The sequence below is a fragment of the Gossypium raimondii genome, chromosome 3 (genome assembly GCF_025698545.1).
Source record: "Gossypium raimondii isolate GPD5lz chromosome 3, ASM2569854v1, whole genome shotgun sequence".
Classification (NCBI taxonomy): domain Eukaryota; kingdom Viridiplantae; phylum Streptophyta; class Magnoliopsida; order Malvales; family Malvaceae; genus Gossypium; species Gossypium raimondii.
The window spans coordinates 25,381,365-25,389,107 of NC_068567.1; positions in this window are offsets into that span (position 1 = coordinate 25,381,365).

Here is a 7,743-nt window from a genome sequence, read left to right on the forward strand (position 1 = left end):
GCTTGAGGTGAATGGTGCTTCAGCCGATAACTTTTGTCTCGGGTAAACCTTTTAGTGGTAGTCGAAAGTGAACATCCACCATTTGGATGTTCGGTTGGCAGCTCTTAGGAATATGCTTGTTGGTGATAGCTCTAACTGCAGTTTTTGATTGATTGACTGACTATTCCGGAAGAACTCTATCTTGGGTCTGTGTTGTACGTTATATGATTTGTAGTAGAGCTGATACTGTAGTGTCGGGTGAAAAGAAAAGAAAAAAAAAGGATGATTATGTTTGCACTTACTGCAGTGAATAATTATTTGGCTGAGTGGTTATTTTTAATCCTTTGTTTTATTTAATATAATATAATTTATGATAATATTTATGCACTTTACTGAATTAGTGTCGACCTTAATTGGGTTACCAATTTAATCAAGAAATTACAAAAATACTTTTTCTTTAAAATTATAATTAAATTTCTTACGATGGCCTTTTTGTTTTTTCATATTTTTATATTATTTTAAATAAAACAATTAAAAATTACAAATCTAAGGATTGAACATGTTCAATAAATTTTAAAAGAAAATTTAACATAGAATATTTTCTGTCAATCAAATCATTTAGACGTATTAGTAGGGAATAAGGGTTGAGTTTTAATATATATATTGATTCAATTACATTTCATCCAAATGAGAAGATTATTATGGTACTACAAATTTATCAGTTTAATTTAGATATTGCTTGGTTGAAACTCATCACCTGTAAATAACAATAATGGTAGGATTATTGTAGGGGTATGTCCAGGTGTCAGAATTGGTTTGAGATTTAATAATTAAGGTTATTGTTGAAATCCCTCAAAAATTAAGGGATAGTATTCCAAAAGTTACATCGACTTATTGAGTCTTGTAACCTTTTTCATTAGATCAGTTAATAAGTTATTTACTCTAAATCTTCTAATCAAAGAATTTGACCTCAACTTCTATCACCGAAGTTGTAATCTGCTTGGTCAAAGTTCCAACACTTTACTTTCTCCATCTACCATCTTTCATAAAACAGTTCAACAATCATTTCCCCCACTTCTCATATTTGGACTTTACTTTCTGTTCGAAAACAGCTGCCATTTACTCCAAATTCAAACGGCCTCTTTGCTTCCATTTTCATTTAAAATTAGACACCTGTTCCCCTTGAAATCGATCCAATTTCAAATAATCTAGATTTTCGAGGGCAAGCAAAACTTGATTCGATTCGAAAAAATAAAAATAAAAATTTAAATTTCGAGTTAATCGAATTAAGTTATTTCAATTATTTAAATCAACCCGAATAACTCGATTGAGTTTCAAGTTCGAGTCGAGTTAAATTTCACAATTCTAATAACTCGAATAATTCGAATGATATATTAGTGTAAATATTCTTTTGAACCCTGTCAACTTTGAAAATAAGCATTGGTCTCTCTCTCAACAAAATTACAAAAAAATATTCAAAATAAATTTTAAAAATTCAAAATATTTATAAAAATTTAAAATTATAAAAATTCTAAAAATTTTAAAATATATATAAAAAAGGTTCAAATTTTAAAATTTTCTAAAATAATAATTTTGGGACCTAATTAATAATTCAAATTTATCATACTCAAGTATCTTTCTTTTTATTATTATTTTGCTTTGAAAATTTTTCAAATATATATGATTTCAAATTTTGTGCTCGAACATGAAATTACTTATATTGTAACAATATTTTTAGACAAGTTTAAATTTTTTAATCTAATTCGAACAATTTCACTCGATTCGACCCGGCTTGAATTTTATTTCACCCAACTCGATTAAAAAAAATTCAAATTGAGTTAGGATGATCAAATAAGACTCGTGAACTCAACTAACTCAAAATTTTTTCACTCAATTCGATCGAACTCTCACCCTGATTACATCTCACGCTGATTACATCTAAGGTCAAATACTACCGACTAATCTTCTAAGTTGTGGCAAAGCTTGTGGATATTATCGAATATTTTTTTTATAAAAACAATTTTGTTATATAGTGGGATTTTAAAAAAAACCATAAAACTTGAATCTTTGTTGTGTTATCTATGGTAATAAATTTTATTAAACATAATACTTGTGTTTCTAGACTAGCAAGACTTGACGATTCTTGGTTTTCTACCAAACAATTTTCTCCACCATCCTCAAACCCTCGGTTACTAAGAGAGTGGGTTTTTATCATGAACCGAACATAGAATGAGTTAAATCCAAAGTCTCTTTAGAACTCTATCTGGTGGGCTAGTTGGACCTTTCATGTATTGAGTACAATTATATGTGCACTCCAGTTAATTAAAACAAGCTCATATAGTTATCCAATCTAATAATCAATTTTATATTATCAAAATATTAAATAAATAAAATTAAATTATTCAATCCAATTTTAATTTCGTTAAAATCATGATGACTTCATCTTATTAGAATCTATGAGTAAATAAATTTAATTGTCATGTTCAATAAAACTGTGATGGCTTATTAATTTAATTTTACTTTAAACTCAATAATTTAATTACAGTCAATTAAATAAATAAAAATTAAATTAATTTCTAAATAATCTTTTGTTCCTTTAAAGAAAATGAATTTACCGTGGATAGTAATTCATACAATATATTTTTCTTTTGTTATTTTCATTCTTTTATCATATTGGTTCTAATTGCAATCTATACAGGGTTGTGTTAAGCTTGCGGAGAGACCAATCAAGCATACATAACGAGGGCTTAACTAATTTGTAATTAAGTTTCGACTCTTCGTCTATTCATTACAACATTATTTTGTCATGGGGTTAGTCTACTAAAAGTATCATGACTAAACTCCCCATTATATACCATTATGAACGCAACTCAGTTTCATGCTTTGTCCAATGGCTTTGTCATTAGTGTGTTACCCTTATAGGATATCCTTAACCTTTTTGAGTTAAATCTGTCCACCAAATATGATCCTATTTTATCTTATGGTCACCATTGTAACAACCCGTTTTTCAGTGGTGTCGGAAACAGTGATTTCGAGACCACAATTTCGATGAGTGAGTTCATAAATATTAAATAATAATATTTACGAGTTAAATATGATGTTATTGTGAATTTCGATTTTATAGATTTTATTAATTGATTAGTTAGTTAACGTACAAGTGGTGCGTACCAAAAGTCAGTGATTTTGGAAAGTGAAGTATCAAGATCTCGTTTTTATAAACCGAGTTCATAAAATTTTTTATTAAATATTTACAGAATTTTAGTATAAGTGAATTCAAATTTGGTATGGTAATTTTGAAGATTTAATAGTTAATTAATGAAAAAACTAAATCATAAAATTGTAAAATTTAATCGCTATTAATTTTTATTAACTAAATGGGCCAAATAGTAGAATTAAATGGATTTAAATGGTAATTATGCAATATGTCATTATAGTAGACAGTTTATGATAATAGTTGATATAAAATATATGTTAAATTAATATTAAATAATAATAAAAGTAAAAAAATAAAGAAACATAAAATAAAGTTAATGGCTACTCACTATTTATTCTTCTTCAACAGTTCGAAACTAAAACAAACTAAAATAAGAAAAGAGAGCAGTCATTTCATGAGCTTCAAACTTTAGATCTATGCATGGTATGTATTTTTATGTTCGTTTGTCGTAATTTTTATGTTTTTGAGATTGTTGCAACTAGGTCCAACTAATCCGTACCTCCATTTTAAAAAATATCAAATATTTAAAAGTTTTCATTGATGTTATTTAAATTTTTGAATGTTTATGGTAGATTTTGAAGCTTAGAAATGAAATAGGATTAATTTGTTAAGTAAATTTTGTTAGTTTTGAGTTAGGGACTAAATTGTGAATATATTAAAATTGGTATGAAATTTTTATACATTGTGATAATAGGAGGCTGTATATGAACATAATTGAAGTGGGTTTAAAATTTGGAGTTCAAATTCGGAAGATATGATAAGTTTCGTTTTAGGGACTAAATTGAATAAAATATCAAAGTTTAGGAAATTTGAATAATAAAATTAAACTGATATATACTTATAATAGGATGATATAAGATGTTTGGAATTGATAAATTGAATTGAATTATTTAATAGATCGAAAATTGGACCAAATTGAAGAAAATCGGAAATAACAAAAATGCTGATTAGTCCTTAGAAAGTTGTTTGTTTGCCATCTTAACTAGGTAAGTTCATATGGTATGTTTGTGTTAAATTGTTATGCATTTGGAATTATAATTGTAATGAAGTTTAATTGAAATTTTAATTGTTTACGATTTAGTACAAAAAGGTGAGATAAAAATTAAATTGAATACAATGAATTGGAAACGCAATAATTATGGAATTGACCTTAAATTGGACTGAAATGAGATATTTCATTTGATGAAGTGATATTTGATGAAATGAGTTGACTTGATTTGATTTAGACCGGTTGATAATGATAAGGAATAAATTGAATATATATGAAAAATGTGTATGTATATATGTGTAATTGAATGCATATAGAGGTGATTGATGGTGTCATGAGTATGGATGAATGATCTAATGATGAAAATATATGTGAATTGAGATGTTGATTGATAATAAATTAAGTAATGAATAACCTATTAACTGTTTGGACAGAGTCAGATATAGTTGGCCTGCCATAGGATAGGAAGAGTTCAGGGTTACTTTGACTACAAGTCGAAAGGAATTGGGTGCCAAATTGCTTCGGTTATACCGATGAGACACTGGGTGTCAAACTATTTGACAAGCGCTAGACGCAACTACTTGCTCTGGATTTATCCAATGAGGCACTGGGTGCCAAACTGGTGTGTTGGTTGGATCTGTGTATCCGTTCGAGTTCGAATCGTGTTAATAGGGAGATAAAAGATAAAAGCTAAATTTTCATAATTTCAATGATGATAATGAATAAGCATTTGAAATCTATGAAATTGGAAAATTGAATATGAGATGTAATATTTGATATTGTGATGACAAATGGATAAGAAATGGAAGAAAAATGTGAAATGAAATCTCTATTGGTGAATTGATGATACGAACCCGTGCTCGGAGTTGATTACAAGTTGCGTAAATGCCCGATCTTAAATTGAGAAGTAAATCAAATTGAAGGCTAAGTATTATGTTTTCAAAGTTGGCCTGTTTACAAGATAGGTGATAGATGGATAGTTTAATTAAGTTGAGTTTAGACTAATGTTGAAGAACGAACCAATACTATAGATAAGTATTGACCCGGCTCTTATATAAACAATTAGTAATGTAACGAATGAAGATATCAAACCAAGACCCACTATCTAGAGCGATAGGAACTTATGGTATATGGGTGAATGCCACACTTAGCAGGAAGTGATAAGTTTAAACAAGAATCGGGTTGACACCACTAGGCAGAGCTAGATAAGTCAATCGAGTCTCAAACGAACAACAAGAGTTGAATAACTCACTAAGCTTAATATTCACAAAATTTCAAAGTAACCTTCAAAACAAATTACAATGAGCTATTTATAAGCTTACATAGCTCTAGCCGAATAGCCTCAAATTAATTACAAATAATTAAACACTAATCTTGACTTAAATTTCAGCTAAAATTATCCAATGATTAACTTAATGATCAGTTGACTATTGCTATACCCGAACAGTCTTAATGCCCTTGTCATTTGGTGTTCTCGAATAGCCAAAGTGAATGGTCATGATGGTTGAGCTGTGGGAACATTGTATTCAATCAGCCAAGTGATTAAAGCTTGAATTAATCCTCCATTGAAAATGCCGAGTGCATGTACAGCAGTTGAATGAAGTTGATGGCCAGCCGAATAGACATTAGTGTGAACACTTGGATAGGAATGGACTCAAGTGTGAACACTGATTTTTTGAAGAGTCAACTGTGCAGCAAAAGGCTGAATTCAATGGTCATGAGCTCTCAAATGCATGAATATTCATGTATATTGTCTTCCATTAAATGACTTCAATGAATCTAGAGGTTCAGCCGAATGTTGAGTCAACCTGCAAGGACACAATAAAAATTTGATTAAACACATAAATAAATATGTAATAAGCTAATACACATTTAAAAAATCTGACTTTTAACATGTAATAAATCTATCCGAAAATAGCATGTATGAATGCTGTCCCAATTAAAACAAGAAATAAAGCTGTATGAAATTGGACATAATTAATAAGCTTAAAGCACATTTAAGATGTCCAAATTTTTTACACATTTAAACTCTAATTATTAATGTTTAAACCATGACATATTTATGAAACTTAACTAGTTTAATTAACTAATTAACTAATTAACTAACTAGACCAAATTAATTTATTTATTCCGGCAATTAAACTTGCAACCTAAAGAAAACTAGAAGTGAGCTGGAAGTAGAATGCATGGCATGCTTGATTCATAAGTCCTTGATTGTTCAATAATTCCAGCAACCAAGTTAACAAACTGAGATTAAAGCTTCATTTTGCACTTGGGCCCCTCGCACTTGGGTCAATTCCGATGTCGTTGAATTGTGTCGTGACATGATGCGGTCGAGATCGTATCAATTGATTTGATATGATGATCGAGTGATATATTTATACATATAGAGAATCGGTTATACAAGCTCAAGGGACCAATATGAAAACGTGACAAATCAATGAATGTAATTTAGAATTTGTACTATGAAATAAAGTAGTGATTGATACTAAATTGACATTCAATATCTATTTAGTATAAAGATGAATTGATATGATATAAGAATGAAGTTCATGTGGTTTAATATGATTTGTATTGAGAATTCAAATTATGAAATGGAAATGATGTTTGGAATTAAATTGAAATGGGATGTATTGCGATAAATAGATTGTATGATAGGTTAAGATAGTGAATTGATTTAAATGATTAATTGTTTTGCGAATGGTAATTGAAATGTTATATTATTGAGTGACTATATGGTATGATAAATGTTGAACTCACCTTTTTTTATATTTGATTTGCCATGATAGGCAAACTTTACCAAGCTACGTAGCATATAGTGTATATTTATAACCTGAGGTAAGTTACTTGGTTTTATACTTGTGAACTTATTAAGAATTTGTAATGCTTACTCTGTTTGTTTCCCTTTTCCTGTAGATCACTGACTTGTGGAATGTGTCTAGCGAATCGTTAGGAGCTCACACTATCCTGTTATTGTTTCAATAGTTCTTCTATCGTTTAAAGCTCAATTTTGTGGCATGTAAATAGGTTTCAATATGGTTAAGTATTGATTTTAGAAGTTGAGAAATAGTCCATATTTATAATACTTGTTTTGAATGTATGTATAATAGGTATATAAGGTCTGGAATGTATATGTGTGTTAATTGGTTGAAAGGAAATGCTTGAATGGCATATTTGAGGTATATATCCATGAAATGATTATAACTTAAAAGTGATTATGGTTGAGTAAGTTGGTTGATATGGTTGAAACATATGTGATGGATGGTTAATGGTATAACATGTTAATAAATGTGTAATATAAGGTAATATGTATATAGAATGGTTATGCTTTTGCAAGCTAATGAGTATGTTTTGTAGAGTTATATATGTATAAAATCATATATGGTAACTTGTTATATGATCAATGATTTGTGGAAAAGTTTGGATGATGTTTTATAAATGAATTAGTAGGTGCTTGTGTTTTGGCATTATTGAGTTTGGATATATATAAATATAAACATGTGCATATGGAAACTTTAGTAAATGTTGAATGGTATTGCAAATGTGAATGGCAACCTTAAAT